Source organism: Macaca thibetana, chromosome 12, assembly GCF_024542745.1.
Source record: "Macaca thibetana thibetana isolate TM-01 chromosome 12, ASM2454274v1, whole genome shotgun sequence".
In the NCBI taxonomy this organism is placed as follows: Eukaryota; Metazoa; Chordata; class Mammalia; order Primates; family Cercopithecidae; genus Macaca; species Macaca thibetana.
Genome location: NC_065589.1, coordinates 109695868 through 109716824, shown reverse-complemented (window position 1 = coordinate 109716824; position 20957 = coordinate 109695868). Strand labels below are relative to the sequence as shown.

Below are 20957 nucleotides of genomic sequence, written 5' to 3'. Positions count from 1 at the left end.
CACTCTGCTGTGAAATTATTCACTTCTCCTAGTCTGTTCAGTCTCCACACAAACACTACACACATGCTGATGTAGTCAACCAAGTAAGGCCAGGGTAGACATTTTTCCTAGAGATGAAATTACATTAAATCAATATAAGCCTTAAGGCCCATATTGAGAAGTTGTTTCTGGTTTAGTTTCTCTTTTCTGATGTGGTTTTAAGTTAGAATGAAACACTAGCCTAAGACACAGGGAGTGATACAGGATGTCAAGAGAGAACAGAGCCTCATATATGCTTAGGAGAGATTGCACTTTCCACCCTATGACTGAGCACTGTCCATCAGCTTTACCTTAGACACCCACTGAGATCCATTACAGGTCTGCGATAGATTTAGGAGCTGACTTTAGTGGGGCATTCCGTCAATCAGGGTTTTTAGGGAGTCCTACCTTGCCCTTCCTTCTGATACCAGGGAGAAATCTGACCTCAAAGGGTATGAGGAGGGACCTTAAATGTCTTCTTTTAGATAATAGGCAATGCAACCAGTGGTTCTAACAGGGAGAATTGCACCACCAAAATTAAAAGCCGCCGCTGAAACTTAGTAGCAATAGATGTTGGCAGCAGAATTTCAAAGACTCCATTTATGAGGCACATATTATAGTTCTAATGGGCAGCTGAGCAGATGGAGGTCTGAAGGTACATGGAGCCAAAAGAGCTTGGAGAGGCTCTGCCTGTGCACTCAAGGCCAGAGGGATGGTACCATAGCAGACAGAGTTCAGCAGCCAAAAGTATTAATCCAGGCTCTGATTATGTCATTCCCAGGGGATCCCTCAATTGCTAGCTCTCCTCCACGCTGTCAGATTTGCTGTTAGATATTTCTTCTCATGGATTTTCAAATGTTTTAATGTTATCTCCCTCCCCCTGTTCAAACACACAACATACACCTTAAAAGAAGGAAAAGAGAGCACATTAAGTTAATGGATGAAATGCTGCTACAGGTTCTATAGTTAAACAGATCTGAGTTCAGCTCCTGACTCTACCACCAAGCTATTTGACCTTAGGCAAGTGATTCAACCTCTCAAGAGCCTCAAACGCCTCAGGTGAAAGAAAGAAAGAAAAAAGCCATCTTGTGAGGAGAAAATTAGGCAAAAATTGGAAAGTACCTGGCACATGGTAAAGGTAAACACTAACACAGTAGCTATTACTATGGTTTGCTGTTACAACAGTGCCTGACACCCAGTAAGTGCTCCATAAGTATTAACAGAATCCTGTTATTCAGACTCACGTAGCAGATCTGAAAAATGAGACAGGAGACAGTTTCCTAGAGCATGTGGGCTGGAGAGTGACTCCCAAGTGAGAAGAAAGAAGCCTAAAGTGGTCATGGGGGAACAATAAATTCCTATCCCCTCTCCTCCTGTCCCCACACACCACTCCCTCGCTTCAAAGCTTCCTTTCTTTCCAGACAGAGATGGCATTTGAAAGGCCCTTGCCTTGATAGAGTAAAGGATTATTATCAGCCAACAAGCTGATGTCAAACTAAAATAAATGTGCCAAGTGTGGGATTCTCTCTATTAGCTGGGATTCTACAAACAGAGAGGATTTTATTCCATTATTATTATTTTGTATCTTTCCATAACTTGGTTACACGATTAAGTTCTTTAGTGGTGATTTGTGAGACATGGGGGCACACATCACCTAAGCAGTATATACTCCACCATATTTGTAGTCTTTTAATCCCTCGCCCCCTCCCACCCTTCCCCGTGAGTCCCCAAAGTCCATCGTATCATTGTTACATCTTTGCATCCTCATAGCTTAGCTCCCACATATCAGTGAGAACATACGACATTTGGTTGCCCATTCCTGAGTGACTTCACTTAGAATACTCTCCAAGCTTCTCAATTGGAGATGTCTTTGATTTCTTAGATTCAAATCCTAATAAAGAAGGGATGTTTTGCCCAACCAATTCTCCCAATGCCACCACCACCATCACAAAACAATTTTATTTCCTTGGACATCAACATAAAACACCTCACTGTGAGCCCCGGTCCTCTTCTCTTCACCCACCTTGCCCATGCCCCTCAGCAAATAGGAGGAAGACTGGCAGGGCAGCTGCTGGTCAAGGCTTGCACATGTGTGTTGGAGAGGAAGGGGAGGCGTCCAAACCATTGAAACTCATTTAACATATTTTCTCACTAAATCAGAGGTAACAGTTACTGTCCAAGATGAAAATACCCTTTTAGTATGAAGCCTTTGCGAATCGTTTACTTAATAAAAACTGTGCTTGATTATCTTCCCTAACCAGGGCCTGCTCTCCTCCTGTTCTTTAGTAAAACTGCCTGTAATTTCCAAAGACTAATGGTGGACATCTACTTTCTCAGAAAAGTCAAAGAGACCTTACAGCCAACAGTTGGAACAAGAAAAGCTTAGCAGGCCAAGACACGACAACAAATTAATGCTTTTCATGATGACTAGCAGCCTTTACCTTGAATGTATGTGATTAAAATAAGAACCTGAAGTTACTTTGCAACGCAGCCTCAGATTCTTTTATTGTGAGGGAATCACATGACCTGCGGGCATCGCGAACTGTGGGAAATGGTGGAGGGGGCTAAAAAAGGCTGAGGGAGAAGGTTCTCAAAAGCTCTGAGTCAGAGCTCAGCTATTTGGGGGATTTCTTTCAGCCCCCTGGGGGTTAGTAAAGCAGAAAAGACAACCAGTTCTGAACCCTGATGGTAAACAAGGGAAAGAACCCAAAACTCCACAAGATTTTGATGGATCAAACAAGCCCTGAAAAGAACTATCTTAGAGAGTTGAAGAGTTCAAGATAAAGGGAATATTCATAGCAAGGTACGGGCAAGGCTGAATCTATGACTCGGCTCATAGCCCTCCCCTAATAGAATTCATCCACCCCAACCACCCCCAACCACCCCCAACCACCCCCACCCCCTTGTTTCATTTAGGCTAACACTGACGGGTATAAACATTTCCTGGGCATCCCCAGCCAATGGGAAGGAAACCCCTACTTAAGGTTAGAAATGGGCCGGGGAGAACTCACATGTGATTAATGCAGGGTTGATTGCAGTCCCTGAGGCATCCCAGGCAATCCTCAGCAATTTGAAAATACATCCTGCAAGCCTATATTTAAGATGCAATAGAAGCTGCAAAGTAGTGATGTGTAAAATACGGTTCCTGACTGCATGGAGATTATAATCTCATTAGGAAAACAGGTCATGTGAAATATCGAGAGGACGAAAAATAAAATCAAGGCAGTTTGGCTCTGACTCATCCATACAAAGAAAGCAACTGGAATATCAGGGTGGAAAGACTGGCTCCCCTGCTGTCCTGGGAGTGGGCATTTCCAGCATCTACTGCCCCTGGCATTTGTGTGTGATACGGAGAGTGGGCACACAACTCACGCTGGGCCAGTCAAACACTCTCATCTGTTTCCGTATCGGGACCTACGGAATCAAAGGCTCAGGGACGGTCAGGCTCACTCACAGTGCCGACAGCAGACAGCAAGATTCTCAACCACTGTGATGTCCTGGTCTTACTGCCTTTGTCCAGAGATAATCCCTGTGCTTCCTGCTTCTGAGCCCCTGGGCTTGATTTGGCTCCTATCTGTTTGCTGGTTCCCCAATCTCCTGCTGATTCCCTGAGTCCCTGACTGTGGCTTCTTAAGCTGGTTTCTGCTGCCTTTCAACCCCAAATACTGACTTTTGAGGCCATCTGCTTGTAGGAAACACTTTGGTTTCTATTGTGTTATTATAAGCTTTTAAAAAATAAGAACTGTGCTTACTATTCGCTTGACACTGACAGCTCCTCAGGAAGGGCATATTTAAGTTTCAAAAATTTAAAGGCATCAGATGATGAATATCCATTTTGTGTTTCTTTTTACCATGACCTGGCATATAGATGTTCATTTTGGTATTAAACATTAAATTCTACTTCTTCTGTTGGAATTCTTCAGGACCTAAGGCTAGTCACTTAACCTCCTTGAGCCTCAGTTTCCTCATCTGCAAACACAGAAAATAATTCCTCACTCGTTAGACTCTTGATGGAAACTGAGATACATTGAGAACTAATGGTCTTTTCAACAAATGGCATTGTAAAAACTCGATATCCACATACAAAAGAATAAAACTGAACACTACCTACCTCATAGCATCACAAAAATTATGTCAAAATGGATTACAGATGTAAATATAAAAGCTGAAAGTATAAAACTTCCAGAATAAACATACGAGTATATCTTAATGACCTTGCACTAAGCAAAGAACTTTTATTTTTAGAAATAATAATAAAAACATAAGCAACAAAAGAAGAAAGTAGAGAAATTGGATTTAATTAAAATTTAAAATTTCGCCTGTCAAAGGATACCATCAAGAACATGAAAAGACAAGCCATAGAATGGGAGAACATATTTTCAAGTCACATATCTGAAAAGGGCTTAGTATTCAGAATATACTGGGGTTTGGGGGAAAATGAAAGTGACTGCTAATGTGTACAAGGTTCCTTTCTGGAGTGACAAAAATGTTATAAAATTGTATAGTGCTGATGTTCGCCAAACTCTGTGAATATACTAAAAACCAGTGCATCATATCTTTTAAGTGGTATGTGACTGATACCTCAATAAACTTATTAAAAATTTAAATGAGAGTATATACATAATGGTCGACATGCATAAAATATATGCATCTAACCATCACATATGTTTTAAAATGCATATTATATATGCCTATTATACATATATAAGCCTGTTCATGTAGTAAATGCTCAAAATATTTTAGACCTCTTTGTTTTATTGATAATGATTGATTGAGGCAGAAAGTATTGGAGATAGCATAATCAACGGAAGGAGGCTCAGGCTGGATTCCTCCTACCCAAAGCAATTGGACTAACACTTTCTTTTGTAAGAATCCTCTCTATTTCTCACAGGAGGTGTAAGTTGTGTCCACATGTGTCTCACTTGTATTCTCACTTGTCATCACTGTATTCTAAGGGCCCAAATGGTTCTGCCCTCCCTGGCCTTTATCCCTTCAGTCAAAATACACTTAAAATGCTGCTCATTCTCTTTCTTACCTGTTGGACTCTGACTTTCCTGTGGTCTCGCCACTCACTATTTTTTTCCTATTGCTTATTTATGTAGACTGAATTTATCACAAAGTGTAATTATTGATATTCAAATTTTTTTGTATAAAGCCAAGAGCATGTGTTCTTTATTTGTGTGTGTGTGTGCATTTGTTTATCTGTTTTTCATGAAAACACAGCAAAAAGATTAGAATAATATACACCAAAATTACAAAACTGTCTCTGGGTGACGGGATTGCATGTAATTTTTAAAAACCCACTTTCATATACTTTGTGGTATTTTCAAAATTTTCAACAGAGAATCATGATTAAAAACACTTTATAAATAGGAAAACATTACATACTGAAACATTACAAGTTTGCCCAAAGATGGATTATGAAGAGAACTATCTCCAAAGTCAGACTCCTCCAAAGATGCATCGGAACATTCACTGGATGAAATGCTGTGTGAGTCAGCTCAATGCACATGTCCTCTTTGCTGTGAACCTCCCTGAGAAACTAGGATGGGATATGCCTCTGTCTATTTCAGCTCAAGGCAGCAGTCAAGTGCTTAATCTAGTTTGCGGATTTAACATGGAGATTTGCACCTTTGCTCATACGCCTTTTGAACTTTCCTTGGCACCTTCTAGTTGGATTCCTTCTAAGTGTAGAAAAACTGAATGATTTGTATCACCCAGTCCCCACGCATATATTTACAGGCTTGCAAAAAAAAAAAAAAAAAAAAAAAAATCCTAGTCTAGACAATAATTAAAGTCAGACGTGTAGCTTAATTAAAAGATGCTTTTCCTGAGCCCCAGGGGACATTTCTAAACACACACGACCAGCAGTGTTTATCTGGACTGTTCTGGGGGTGCACTTGGGGATATCCTCTTGGGCACAATCTCTTAGAGCAAGTGTGAGAAATGACGAGGATTGATGAGGGTGGTAGGTGTAGGTGGGTGTGAAGAAGACGAAAGAGAGATGTTTACCTGAATACATAAGGACAAATGACAAGGATCACTGTGGAGTAACATCAAGGAAGCAGAAATCAAATCTGATCAGCTAGGAACCTGGAAAACTCTTAGACACAGTATGCCCAGAAATCATGAACTACCAACTTCAGAGGCTTTGTTTGCCATCAGGTATATTTTGGTCAGCTTATGAAATGCTTTTTAAAAAATTAACACTAACATTTAAAATGGAGAGATTTTGCCTAAAAATCAAAATTTTCAGCTTTCTTTTGAGTAAGTGAAAACAGTAAAACACAGAGTCAGTTTCTTTTCTGCAACAGTTGCTGGTGCTAAGCAACAGCTACATCCTTCAGATATTTAACAGGACACGCTCTCCAGTTCGCTCACACTCATGAATCCCTGCTATCGCTACCACAATGCGATCCAGTGGCAGTTCCATTATCATGCAGCTGATTTTGTTTTTCTCGCTCCTAGCAGGCTTCCATTATTTATATCAACTGTATGGCCTTTGCAGCTATTTGAGTTTGAAGCTCTCCCCACCATCCTCCCATACCCAGGCTCTTTCCCCTGGCCATGCTTTACCAGTCTCGTTCATCTAGAATCTTCCTTGCTTTGTGTTCACTGGTGCCTTGTTAGAAACGGATCAGGATTCAGTCCTGGGTACTTTATAAGCATTGTAATCTTCTGGGAGGATAGAAGGACATAGAAAAGAAAAACATCTGGACCTGGAGCCTGTAAACGAAGATTCAATTTCCACTTATAACTAGAACTAACTTATATTGTCAAAAAAATAATGTGGGTTCAGATCCCAGATTCTTAATTTTCTAGTCTGAGATCTTGAGCAGTGTGCTTAACCCGTCTGAAGCTGTCTCCTTATCTGTGAATGTAAATATTTGCCTTGCCTGCCTCACAGGATTGTGGTAAAAACCAAAGAAGATATTCTAAGGAAGTGATTTAGACAGTTCCTAAGACTAAATCAATTTAAGATAATTTTTGGCCAGATTATTAAATTACTTTGCATGGGTTGATGAAAAATCCACCTTACCAAGTTTTCCAAATGCTCTCTCTGAAAAAGCAAATAGTGTAGTAATGTGGCTCTCAATACCTTTTTATCATTTGCCCAATTCTGTGGGTTGTTTATCAAGTGTACAAAAGTGTTTTAAGTGTGTGTATGGCCTTTCTCCCTAACTCTCTAGAAGACTCAATTAACTAAAAATCTGTCTTCCCAGTGTATACAATGCCCACTATTTCAGGTTTCCATATATAAGAAATATATGGCTTATAACATATTTCTGGTTTGTACTATAAATACATATATACATTTAACTTGAATTAGTAGATATAACTATGGCATTTTGATTTACAGCACCTAAGAGAGAGTATAAAGAATTTGATCACAATACTATTAGGTTGGTGCAAAAGTAACAGTGGTTTTGAAAGTAATTCAATGAAAGTAAGTGGCAAAACCACAATTACTTTTGCATCAACCTAATAATAATTGTGAAATTAAAAATATGTTCTGAATATTAAAATAATAGGTATTTATTACAAATAATTTGGTTATGGCTATATTTATTGCTGTACGTACAGGCATACCATGGAGATACTGTGGGTTGGGCTCCTGACCACTGCAGTAAAGCGAATATTGCAATAAAGGGAGTCACACAGATGTTCACACTATGCTACAGTCTTTTAAGTGTGCAGTAGCATTATGTCTAAGAAACAATCTGTGTATCTTAAGATATTTTGTTGCTAAGAAATGCTGATTATGAGCCGTCAGCACCTCATAATCTTTTTGTTGGTGGAGCATCTTGCTTTGATGTGGATGCCTATGGATTAATCAGGGCGGTGCTTTCCGAAGGCTGGGATGGTGGTGCCAATTTCTTAAAATAAGAAAAATATAAAGTTTGACACTGACTGACGTTTCTTTTCATGAAAGTTTTCTCTGTGACATGCACCGCGTTGGATAGTTGAAGTCAATCCTCTCAAACCCTGCTGCTACTTTATCAACTAAGTTTATCAACTAAGTTTATTCTAATCCTTTGTTGTCATTTCAACAATGTTCACTGCATCTTTACCAGGAGTAGACACCATCTCCAGATCACTTTCTTGGCTCATCTGTAAGAAGTAACTCCTCACCTGTTAGTTTTATCATGAGATAAAGCAATTCAGTCACATCTTCAGGCTCCACTTCTAATTCCAGTTTTCTTGCTCTTTCTACCATATCTGCAGTTATTTTCTCCCTGAGGTCTCAAACCCCTCAAAGTCATCCATGAAGGTGAAATCAACTTCTTCCAAACTCCTGTTAATGATGATATTTTGACCTCCTCCCACAAATCACAAATGTTCTTAATGGCATCTAGAATGGTGAATCCTTTCTAGTAACTTTTCCATTTACTTTGCCCAGATCCATCACAGGATCTGTAAGACTGTCTATGGCAGCTTTAGTCTTACAAATTGTATTTCTTAAATAATAAGACTAGAAAATTTAAATTACTTCTTCATCCCTGACCTACTGAATGGATGTTGCATTAACAGACATGAAAGCAACATGAATCTCCTTGTACAACTCCTTCGGAGCTCTTGGATGATCAGGTGCACTGGTGATGAGCAACAATATTTTGAAAGTAATCTTTTTTTTTTGAACAGTAGGTCTTAATGGTAGGTTTAAAATATTTAGTAGGCCATGCTTTAAACAGATACACTGTCATTCAGCTTTGTTATTTTATTTCTAGAGCATAGGCAGAGTAGATTTAGCATAATTCTTAAGGACTCTAGAATTTTTGGAATTTAAATGAGCATTGTCTTCATCTTAAAGTAACTAGATGCATTATATCCTAACAAGAGAGTCAGCCTGTCCTTCGAAGTTTTGAAGCCAGGCTTTGACTTCTCTACAGTTTGAAAGTCCTAGATGATATTTTCTTCCAATATAAGGCTATTTCACATTGAAAATCTGTTCTTTTTTTTGTTTTGTTTTGTTTTTTCAGAATCTCACTCTGTTGCCAGGCTGGAGTGCAGTGGTGCAATCTCGGCTCACTGCAACCTCCACCTCCTGGGTTCAAGCAATTCTACTGCCTCAACCTCCCGAATAGCTGGGACTACAGGTACGCATCACCACACCCAGCTAATTTCTGTATTTTTAGTAGAGACGAGGTTTCACCATGTTGGCCAGGATGGTCTCAATCTCCTGACCTTGTGATCCACCTGCCTTGGCCTCCCAAAGTGCTGGGATTACAGGTATGAGCCACCACACCTGGCTGAAAATCTGTTCTTTAGTATTTCCACCATCACCATCTATCTTAGCTAGATCTTCTGGATAACTTGCAACTTCTACATCAGCACTTGCTGCTTCACTTTGCACTTTTATGCTGTAGGGATAGCTTCTTTCTTTAAACCTCATGAACCAACCTCTGCTAGCTTCAAACATTTCTTCCGTAGTTTTCTCATCCTCACCTCTGTCAGTTTCATAGAGTTGAAGAGAGTTAAGGTCTTGTTCTAGATTAGGTTTTGGCTTAAGGAAATGTTATGGCTGGTTTGGCCTATCTTCAAGACCACTAAAACTTTCTCCATAACAGCAATGGAGCCTGTTTCGCTTTTTGGTGTTATTCATTGTTCACTGGAGTAACACTTTTAATTTTCTTCAAGAACATTTCCTTTGCATTCACAACTTGGCTAACTGGAGCAAGAGGCCAAGGTTTCAGTCTGTCTCAGCTTTCAACATGTCTTTTTCACTAAGCTTAATCGCTTCTAGCTTTTAATGTTAGGTAAAAGATGCATGATTCCTCCTTTCACTTGAACACTATAGAGCCATTGTAGTGTTATTAATTGACCTAATTTCAATACTGTTGTGTCTCAGGGAAGTGGGAAACCCAAGGATAGGGAGAGAGATGGGAGAATGGCAGGTTGGTAGAACAGTCAGAACACACACAACATCTTAACTTCACCCTCTTATATGGGCATAGTTTGTGGTACCTAAAAACAATTGCAATAGTAAGATTAAAAATCACAGATCACAGATCACCAAAGCAGATATATTAATAGTAATAATTTAAAAGTCTGAAATATTGTGAGAATTACCAAGATGTGACACAGAAACACAAAATGATCACATGCTGTTGGGAAAATGGTGCTGATAGACTTGCTCAATGCAGGGTTGTCACAAATCTTTAATTGAGAAATAATCACAATATCTGTGAAGTGCAATAAAGCAAAGCACAATAAAACAAAGTATCCCTGTGTTTATTGTGGGTAAATACTGTTAGCATTCATTTTCCAAATCACTATTTTAAATGGTAGTGTAACGTATTTCATCTTATGAATATAGCATTTTTGTTTATTTGATTCAAAATGGTTAATGGTAAATGGTGATTTGGTGAAAGCTAAAGCTATGTTTTACTTATTATATTATTTATGAATTAAAAACAAATTCAGCAATACAAAGATGTAAGATGAAAGTAAAAATTATCTTCTTATTTTAATGGAAGTACTTTCTACCTTTGTTTGTATGCAGATACATATATGTAGAGAAAGACATTTTTAAAATGAGTTCCTAATTCACTTACTTTTAGCCTACATTTACCACTTACTATATCATAGTCATTATTCCAATCAACCAGATCTACAACTGTTTTGTTTTTCTTTTTTTAGACAGAGTCTTGCTCTTGTAGCCCAGACTAGAGTGCAGTGGCGCGATCTCAGTTCACTGCAACCTCCGCCTCCTGGGTTCAAGCGATTCTCCTGCCTCAGCCTCCCGAGTAGCTAGGATTACAGGCGCCCACCACCATGCCCGGCTAATTTTTGTACTTTTAGTAGGGATGGGGTTTCAACATGTTGGCCAGGCTGGTCTCGAACTCCTGACCTCAGGTGATCTGCCCACCTCAGCCTCCCCAAGTGTTGGGATTATAGGCGTGAGCCACTGCACCTGGACTTACATCAGTTTTTAGTGGCTGCACAGTATTTTATTAACTATTACTTATTTAACAGTCACCTACTGATGGACTTCAAATTACTGTCAATTTTTCACTAATTTTTTATGTTTCACCATTAAAATAATATTGTAATGAATAATTTTACAATCACACATTATTTCCTTTGAAAAGATTAAATTACAATAGAATAGATTAAATTTTTCTAAATTATAATAGAATAGATGACAATAGAATCGATTTAAATACTCTAACATCTATTGGTAAAATGTTTTCCATAAAAGTCATACAAATTGGCACTCCACCATCAAATTATGAGACAGCCTGTCTCATACCAATGCACCTCACATCTGATCAGAGTATTACAGCAAGATGCAGAGAAAGATATAAAATATAGCATATAAGTCTGAGAGGAAGACAACTGTCAGCCTTGTTGCAGGATCTGTAAAACCAGGGCTAAAGAGGAAAGACCTGAACTATTTGGTAGAACTGAAATGGAGAGGCATGCAATCTTTATTTTTAAATTTGGCCAAAACCTAGCTTCTTCATAGTTTCTTGAAGATATGTGATTGCTGCTAATTTAAGATTGAAAGCCTGATTAACACATAGCTTCCCATATTCTAACAACTAAGTCCAATTACCTATTGTGCTAATACCTCCTTCTCTTTGAAATGCAAAATCATAGTGAGACTAATGAAATGAGAACATGGTCCAAATATTGGATCATTTCCTGGTGATGATGTGACAATAGTGAACTGTGAAACTAGGGCTGATAACATCATCCTGAGTCATGGAAACTCTAAACATCAGCCAGCCTCTCTCTTTCCTCTCATCCTTTATCCTCTTTCCACTCCATCTTTGCTGATTAAGCTTACAGCATGTCTGCTGTATCTGTCATACTCCCTCCATACCAACAACAGTCGTTTTAGTCCTCCTCAATCTCTGGTAGGATCATTGCCATAGTTTACTAACTGCTGTCCCCAGGGTGTTTTCCACTCAGACCTCAACAGGGCTGATTCCCTATCCTAACTAAAGCCCTTGCTGACTTCCTACTGCAAACAGGATGAAGATGATCCAAAGTTATGTTGGTCAAAGCAGAAGAGTAGAACTTACTTAAAATTTCATTTTCTTGATTTACAATTGTAAAATATTTGATATATGGCATATTGACATCATTTACACCCTTGCCTTATGCCCCCAAATTGGTAAGGTTGACTGAACTCTGACGTGTCTAACTAGTTTCCTTCAATAGCATTTTTAATCGTGTTTATTGAGATTTAATTTATATGTAATAAAATTTGCCTTTTCAAAGAGCACAATTCATTAGGTTTTAACATATTCACAGAGTTGTACAATCAGCACCACTATCTAATTCCAGAACATTCTGTCAACCCCATAAAGAAAGCCCACACCCATTACCAGTTACTTCCCAGTATCCCTTTTCCCAGCCTCTAGAAACAATTGTCTACTCTCTTTTTCTATGGATTTGCCTATTCCGAACGTTTCACATGGAATTATACAATATGTGACCTCTTACATTTGGCTTTTTAAACTTAACATAATGTTTCCAAGGTTCATGCATGTGGTATATAAATCAGGGCCTCATTCCTTTATATGGCTAGATAATACTCCATTGTATGGATATATCACATTTCCTTTATCTGTTTATCAAATGATTATCATTTGGGTTCTTTCCGCTTTTGGGCAAGTATGCATAATGTTGCTGTGAACATCCATGTACAAGTTTCATGTGGACATATATTTATTATTCTTTTGGAACTATATGTAGGAGTGGACCTGATGGATCATATGCAAACACTATGTTTAGCATTTTGAGGAACTGCCAAACCATTTTTAAAGTGGCTACACAGTTTACACAACTTTACATTCCCACCAGCAATATATGAAGGTTCTAATTTCTTCATATCCTTGCCAACATTTCTTATTGTCCATCTTTTTTATCACAGCAACATTAGTGGGTGCAAAGTGGTATCTAATTTGGTTTTTATTTGTGTTTCCCTAATAACTAATAATGTTGAACATATTTTACTTATATTGGCCATTTGTGTATCTTCTTTTGAGAAATGAATATTTGAATAGTTTGTTTTGTTAACTGGTTTGCTTGTCTTTTTATAGTTGAGTTGTAAGCTTTCTCTATATATTCTAGTTAAATAATATTCTTTTGTATTTTTATCCTACTTGGAGTTTATTGAGTTTCTTGGATATGTAGATATATGTCTTTCATCAAATGTGACGTGTTTTCAGCTGTTATTTCTTCAAATATTCTTTCTGCTCCTTCCTTTCATTTTTTTCAAACTTCCATAATGTGTATATTGGTACCCTCTTTCTCCAACTCTCATAGTATGTATGTTGGTATGAATGTCCCAGGGAAAAGCATCTTTGTACTTATTAAATTCTGAGTCAGATAAAATAAAGACAAGACCTGACAGTGGGAGTCTGCAGAGAGCTAGCAGAAAGGTCAAATTATGACAATTTGGCAGGAATAAAGTTTTGTCCCTTCCAGCAGTTGCTAGGTTGGTTGAAATTCTATTTAACATCATAGTCATTAAACAGTGATATTTGGTAATAGTAGTGACCTAGTAGTGACTAGGCTACTGGTTTGCACAGCTACTATAATCACAAAACTGTTAGTTTTCAAGCTGGGAAGAGGGGAAGGAAAATAGGGCAAGTCAATGCCACACTGCTCACTGTTCTTGCTGAGATTCAGCTAATTTTTCCCCAGAATAAATGCTCCTCAGATTGTTGCAAGCCTTTCTTTAATTTTCTGAGTTCTAGAAACATTGATTTTGGCCATTTTTGTCAGTGTCTTCTTGCTTTTTTGGAGAAGGAGATTTTCAGAGGTCTTTACTCCACCATTTCAGAAGTACTTCTTTTCCCCCATCATTCTTACACACTAGAAATGGGATTTAAGTGGTTTATTTTATCACATATATTGTTGCCAAGTAATATTTCTTGGGTGCTCCACCACTAGACAGGTCCTCTTTCTTCAAAGGTATCTTTTTGAGTCCTCTAAAACTTAAAATACAAAATTAATTCTCAACTTATTTTTTTATTATCAAAAAGTCACTACTATTACCGATTATCACTGTTTAATGGCTATAATGTTACATAGAATTTCAACCTAACAGAACCCAAAGACTTGAACATTTTAACCAAACATATGGCATGGGTGGAGGGTTGTCCAATTACAAGAGAAATATTCTATTATCTAGGATTTTTGTTCTAACAGCAAAAATTACTACTATCTTCTTGATACTCTTAATCCCTGCAGAATTAGTTTTCTCCTACTTCTTCTAAACACTCGTCTATAGACCCACAGATTTACTGCTGATATTCAGCAACATTCAGCAATGATCCAGAGATCAGTATGGATATCTCAGTCCAGATGAACAGATTGTACACAAAGTAGATTAATGCAAAAGGTTAACCAGCCACTAGAATGAAAACAAAATGGAATTCCTTAGTGAATGTACAACAACCAGAAAGATAAATTGTATGTGGGATTATAACTGGAGGTTAAGAGCTAAAACATGGATTTCAAACAGTCATGGTATCAAATCTGGCTCCACACCTCATCAGTTCTGTGACTTGGGAAAGCCACTTTACCATGTAAAGCCTCTATTTCCTCTCTGAAAATAGAAGTATTGCCTGCTGCATCAGGATTTTGTGCGGAATAAATGGGATAATGCATGTGTAGCATATAGTATAGAGCAAGGCTTATAATAAGCCCTCAGTAAATGACAGTGTTAGCTGGTAAGCTGAATACTCCCATCCCTGAGCACACTGACTAACTGCAGCTTTATGAATATATTTCAGTTTTGAAAAACAAGGTATGTTTCAAAGGTGAGATTATTGCCTATAAGTAGTCTCCATTTCCCACCTCAGAGATCTTTGTCAGGCTAACTCATATACATGAATCTCCCTTGTGTGTACTACATGCTACCTTATTATAAACCACAGACTTTGAGAAAACATGTCTTCCATTCATGCATGCATAACTATAACATCAACATTTATTGTGCATATTTCATGTGGCAGGCACTAATCTCAGCACTGGCATAGGGTGATGAACAAGGTCCCTACCCTCACGGAGATTACCTTCCAGTAGATGATGCAGGCAGATTATAGAGACTCCATTTCATCATTAGAGACTCAAAAAACTAAGATTTTAAGCCAAGTATTTTCCTAACTCCCTCATAACTTGAGTTATGTTGCAATTCATACTTTATCCAGGAGGCCCTCTATAGTGGGATTTGAAAGTCAGAGTAAAGATCAGGAGTTAGGTGCTTAGTTTCTGCTGTTCCTGCCAGAGGTGTCAGGTAATCTGCAACATCTGTAGCAAAGGCCCTAATATTCTATCTCTAGCTTCACTTGTTTCAAGAAACAAAGATGCTCGTTTCGGTGGAGGAGATGAGAGCAGAGGCAACGTGATCCTGGAGGTAGTGGTGGTGGCATTAGTGTGACAGTTTGAATATCTGTCCCCTCCAAAACTCATAGTGATATAAAATCCTCAAAGTGACTGTATTAAAAGGTGGAGCCTTTAAGAGGTGATTGAGTGATGAAGGTTCTGCCCTCGTAAATGGATCAATCAATTCATGGATTACTGGGTTAATTGGTTAATCGATTAATGGGTTATCATGGAAGTAGGACTGGTGGTTTTATAAGAAGAGGAGGAGAGACTTGAGCTCGTGTGCTCAGGCCCCTCACTGTGTGATGCTCTGCACCACCTTGGGACTCTGCAGAGTCTCACCAGCAAAAAGGCTCTCATCAGAGGCAGCCCTTCGACTTTGGACTTCCCAGACCTCGTAACTGTAATAAATTTATAAATACATTTATTTTATTTATAAATTACCCAGTTTCAGGTATTCTGTTACACATAACAACAACAACAATAAAAAATGGACTGAGACCAACACCTTCCTGATATCAGCTCTGTGATAGTGACAGAGACATAGTTGTAAACATGCTGCCATGCCCTGTGCATTACTCTCAGAAGTTCTGCTTGCTCCCCCATTCCTTCTCCCAGATTTTATATGCCTGCTCCAACCAGTACAAAATTCCTTTCTGCTTAAACTAGCTGAAATAGACTATGCTGTTACTGAATCCTGACCAAAACAGATAAACAAATAAAAAGGAGATGAACAAATAAATAAACAAGATAAGTATCGAATGCAATAAATGCTAGGAAGAAAGAGTGATGAAAGATGAGGAAAGATTTTTCAGATGGACTTCTTTCAAAAGGCTCCTTTGACAAAACGAATTTAAACAGAGACCTAAAGGAAAGGAGGAGCTAAGAGAAGAGTCAGGGAAAAAGACTTCCAGGTAAAGCAAATGTCAGCAGCAAAGGCCCAAAGATGGGGAAGGATTTGTTGATTTCACTCATAAGAATGGAGAGCATCTCTGGAAATTTGGCACAAATGGCACATGGTAAGGCTAGAAAACTATGCAAGGACCAGAACTTCTCAAAGTGTGGTCCAGGAACTGGTGCCAGTCTGCAACAAATAGTTGCTGATCTGTGATAAGTATAACAATTAAGAATAAATATTCAGAAATTTTGTAGCAATGTGACATCACCACAACATTCATGCAACATTTCTATTATATTTAAAGAAACTATCAGTGCATAACGGATTAGAAATTTAAAACACAAAACAGGTTCTTCACCACAGACAGTTTGAGAAGCATTGTTCTGTATGTCTAGCCTCTCAAACGTTTCCTTTAAAGAACCCAATAGTAAATGTTTTAGACTTTTCAGGGCCATAGAGTCTCTGTTGCAACTACTCAGCCCTGCTGTGGTAACACAAAAGCAGCCATAGATAATATACAAACAAATGGGTGTGGCTCTGTTTCCATAAAACTTTATTTACAAAAAAACACATGGTGGCAGATTTGGGCCTGTGATCTGTAGTTTGTCAACCTCTGTTCTAGGCCACAGGAAGGAGATTGGACTTGACTTTAAAGCCAACAAAACCACCTGATTAACTGAGGCCATCTTTACTCTTGATCACCCCTCATTACTGCCTGCACATATTCATAAAGTCTTTGTGTGACTGACTCAAAATCAGAAAGGACCTTGCAACTCCTCTCAGCTCTAATTCCATGTTCCTCTCATAGCAATCTTGGCAAGTGAAGCTCCTGCTTACAGGACTTGTGTCCAAAGGCACAGTCCATCTTGTCTCTTACCTGCATCCCCCAAAATGATGATGATACCATATACTCTACATTAACCTGATGAGCCACTCAGAGCCCCACATGAGGTCACGGCCTTATGTTCTCCAGGACCTGGCCAATCAATCACAGGTTCACACAGTCCTCTGAGTCATTAAGTCACCTCCACTGCCCCGTTTCTGGAGGTGTGCCATCCCACTTTTCTTTTTCTGCAAAGCTGTGCTTTTGTCCAAGTGAAACTCTGTGGCCATGGTGCATCTCTGATGCTGTTATGTCTGAAATAGTTGCATTGGTCAGGCGGCATACCACATGTATAGCCTTGTTTTTCTCTGGGCTCAAGCACAGCCACAGGCAGGAAAGCCTTCTGCGTTCACACATGTTTCTGCTGCATGGCACCCATTTCATAAACACAGCCCACCAAGCACACAGCAGAAAGCCTATTCCCTCCCACTCTGGAGCATATACTACTGTGTGGGTGAGGAGGTGGACTCTTCCCAGTAGGTCTTTCACACAGAGGGTACACAGCTGAGGCAGCTCTTTCTGAAATCTCTTTTATTTAAGGTTTCTTTCATTGACTGAGGACAAACTTAATGGGTAAAACTTTGCTGTTGCAAGTTTCCTTAAAATATCCCCTTCTGGGCCTACCACCGTTTATCTTGGCAGCAGGTAGCTTGGAGAATTTTGGAAAGTCTCAGCTTGGCATAGCCTCAGAGCTACTGGCACATTAAAGATTAATAAAGCACATTTAACTGAGCTCAGGACGCTGCAATGTGATCCTTCACCGTGAAATGTGCAAGATTCTTTGTTTGCAATGAACAAAATTGGAGCCAGAAAGGGCCTACCGTGACAAGCTGAGATAGGAAACAATCAGGAACTTTGTATGTGTTTCACTGATCAATTGATGGGTAGGAATCAATGCCCCGGCTCAGCCATACTCGAACTTAGCATTCTTAGGAATTTAAGATAGGTGTCCGAGTATGATCCAAGAGCTGGGTATTTACTGAACTTGCAGCACCACAGAAATAATGCAACTGCACCTGCCTCCTTAAAATATTAGAAAAGAATGATTCAGAGCGAATTCTCAAGTTAGCAGCTTCTCCAGTGACTATCAGAATAAAGCAAGGCATTCCCAAACATGTTGGCTTTGCTTTAGTAAACCAGAATGCTTGGGTCTGGCTGAATATTAACCCAGGAAGAGGGAAAAAAGAAAAAACAACAAAACAAAACACGATTGACATGCATAGTGTGGGGCTGGCTGCAGAATGAAACAGACAACACGAAAATGAAAATAAAAATTAATAAGGCACGTACATCGTAACTGTTGGTTCCAAGGAGGAATTAATCTCCAGGCACCTGGATACACAGCAGCAAGTACTAGGCTGGGTCAACAAAGGCAAACATTTAAAAGTGTACTATCCTGAATTCTGGAAAAGCACTCACAGACACCACGTGCCGTGTAATGCCCTGTGTCTATTTACACAGTGAGTGTGATCCCTTCATGTCCTCCAGAAAAATCACAGGCAAACTCTGCACTCTGCAAATCAGAGCTCCAGACCAGAGCATTAACACATTGGGTGCTTTCCTCTATACCAACATCAACGTTCAAGGAAAAAAAAAAAAAGAAAAGAAAATTCTGTCCTTACCGAGAAGGCATAGCAGACAGGGACGCTGAATGTTTCACTTTAGCCCACTCACTGCTTTCTCTTTCATTCGATCAATGTTCTAAGGCTATTGAGGAGAGTTCCTGGGGTTTTCGGATCTTCCTTCAAGAGTTTTAATCACTGGTTTCCCCAGGCCGGGTTTAACAAACACCGCTGTGTTCTGTCAACATTTGTATGCGGCACCACATTGGGCAACCAGCCAACACACAGAGTTCCAAGAGGCAAGGAGAGAAAACTGACACCCTAACAAACATGCTTCCCTCTTTTGTGTCCTGCAAGGTGGTGCTCAAAGTGTCATCTTTGATTCTGACGGGGGCTAAAGATAGCCTCTTTTTATGACTTTCTCCGCTGCCCCCGAACGAAAGCCTTGCTGGGCTGCTGGAGCTGGGTTCCGCAAAGTTTGTTTTTTGTCTCACTGCCCTGAAGTTCTCCGCACAATCGCATGGTTTGCCTCTCCACCAGCTGCACTTTAAATGTATTTTAATTGGCTGGAATGTCGAAAGAATCCATTTGGCAGTCGTTTACATGTGAAGCACGCCCAGGGCAGCTGAAAGAGGCCCCAAAAGCAGCCGATTACTTCATCAAAAGCTGCAGTTTGAATACCATTGACTCCTACATAACTACAGTGAACTCAATTCTATAGGCAAGAAGGAGTAATTAATAATTTGCTGAGAAAATTCTTCATTCATCTAAATGCCAAAAAAGCAAAGGAAAAAAATCCCTGCAGACACAACAGTTCTTCTGAAAGGCTTGATTTATAGCCGCCAGTTCTACTCTTCACAAACATTGACTTTGTATAGCATTACAGGAGGGGTGTAATGCATAATTCGGTCTGCCTGAAAAGTTAATTTAAGTAATTTTCCTTTTGAATGATCCCCTGAGATACATCGTCCTATTACCTCTTTACACATTAGCCATATGCTACAATAAATATTGTCAATACTTGTGGCATTTCCTCATTCTCTTTATTTTTCTTGGTTGGTTGCAATAATTAGTTTGTGGCCTCCACTAGATCCAGCCACAAATAAATTCACCCGGAGTCAAAGTGGATAATCATCACCACACAGAACTTGCAAGCCACACTGAAGTTTAAAACACTCTGAACAACAACAAAAAGAGTCCATTTAAACAGAGTCTAACATCAGGCTGGTGGGGAGGGGAGCATACACAAGCACAGATATGCATGTATGTCTCAAAAAATCAAATAATGATGAAAGAAGTCGTAAGACATATAAAATAACAAATAAATGGAATCGTTTTCAAATGCTTCTTCACCATTGTTTTACTGAGAAGACTTTTCAAGAGCATAAATTAGGTTTACAGATTTAGAATCCCTGGGCATCTCAGGTAAGCCTGAGCTCACTCCTCACTAAGAACCCCTGGTTTAGACTCAGTATATCTAGTAGGATCTCAACACACCAGGGATGCGTCTCTCTGGAAACTGTGAGCCACTGAACATTGTCAGATTTGTTCTGATGCCTTTTCCTCACGTCAGTAAAATTGTCTGTGGTTCATAACAAGATGGCACAAGAGAAAGAATGATGTATGCAAGTTGCTTGGGTGGATTTGTTGAATCACTGAGTGAACAGGCATCTTTAGCAGGAAAGCAGAGGAGCAGAAGACTGGTGGAAAGGACCAGGGTCAGCCCCATGGGTGTACAACCTGCAGAGTTACCCACAGTCCTGTGCTTAAAAGGGACCTGTACTTGGATTAATGCTGTACTGGCACCATCTTCAAATTCTTAACTTCTGAACAAGGGACCCTGTGATTTCATTTTGCATCAGGCCTGACAAATGATGTAGCTGGTCCCGAGAGAGATCGTAGGTATCTAATCTGATGCAACACATGGTTGGAATTGAAAAGCAATGGGAGGAGCACACTAAGGGTGTGGGTGACAAATGCTTTCCCTACTCCTGCCTTAGATTTTGGAGCCACTGAGATGGTTGAGAAGGGCGATTTAGGAAGGGGGATCTCGCCAGCCAACACCAGAAGTGGGAGTGATCTGGTAGGTGGTAACTGCTGTGTCCCGAGCTAATGGTTCACTGTTTCTTGTGTGGCTATACTTCATCTGACTGGTTCAGGAAGATTTTTTGTTTCCCATACAGTCAGTTCCCCTCTGCCATTCTATGAGCAGAAAGCTCCATGAATATAACCATCATCTATTTTAAAG

The 20957-nt window shown here is 39.4% G+C and overlaps 1 protein-coding gene across 2 annotated transcripts in view; it reads right to left on the bottom strand.

Moving 5' to 3' along the window:
- Window positions 1-19195, bottom strand: part of NCKAP5 (NCK associated protein 5) — a 977998-nt gene extending 958803 nt beyond the window's left edge. For both annotated transcript variants that reach the window (XM_050750930.1, XM_050750929.1), the window contains exon 1: window positions 18770-19195. The gene's annotated coding sequence lies outside the window, so the exon portion shown is untranslated. The remainder of the gene's footprint in view (window positions 1-18769) is intronic.
- Window positions 19196-20957: the final 1762 nt, after the last annotated feature.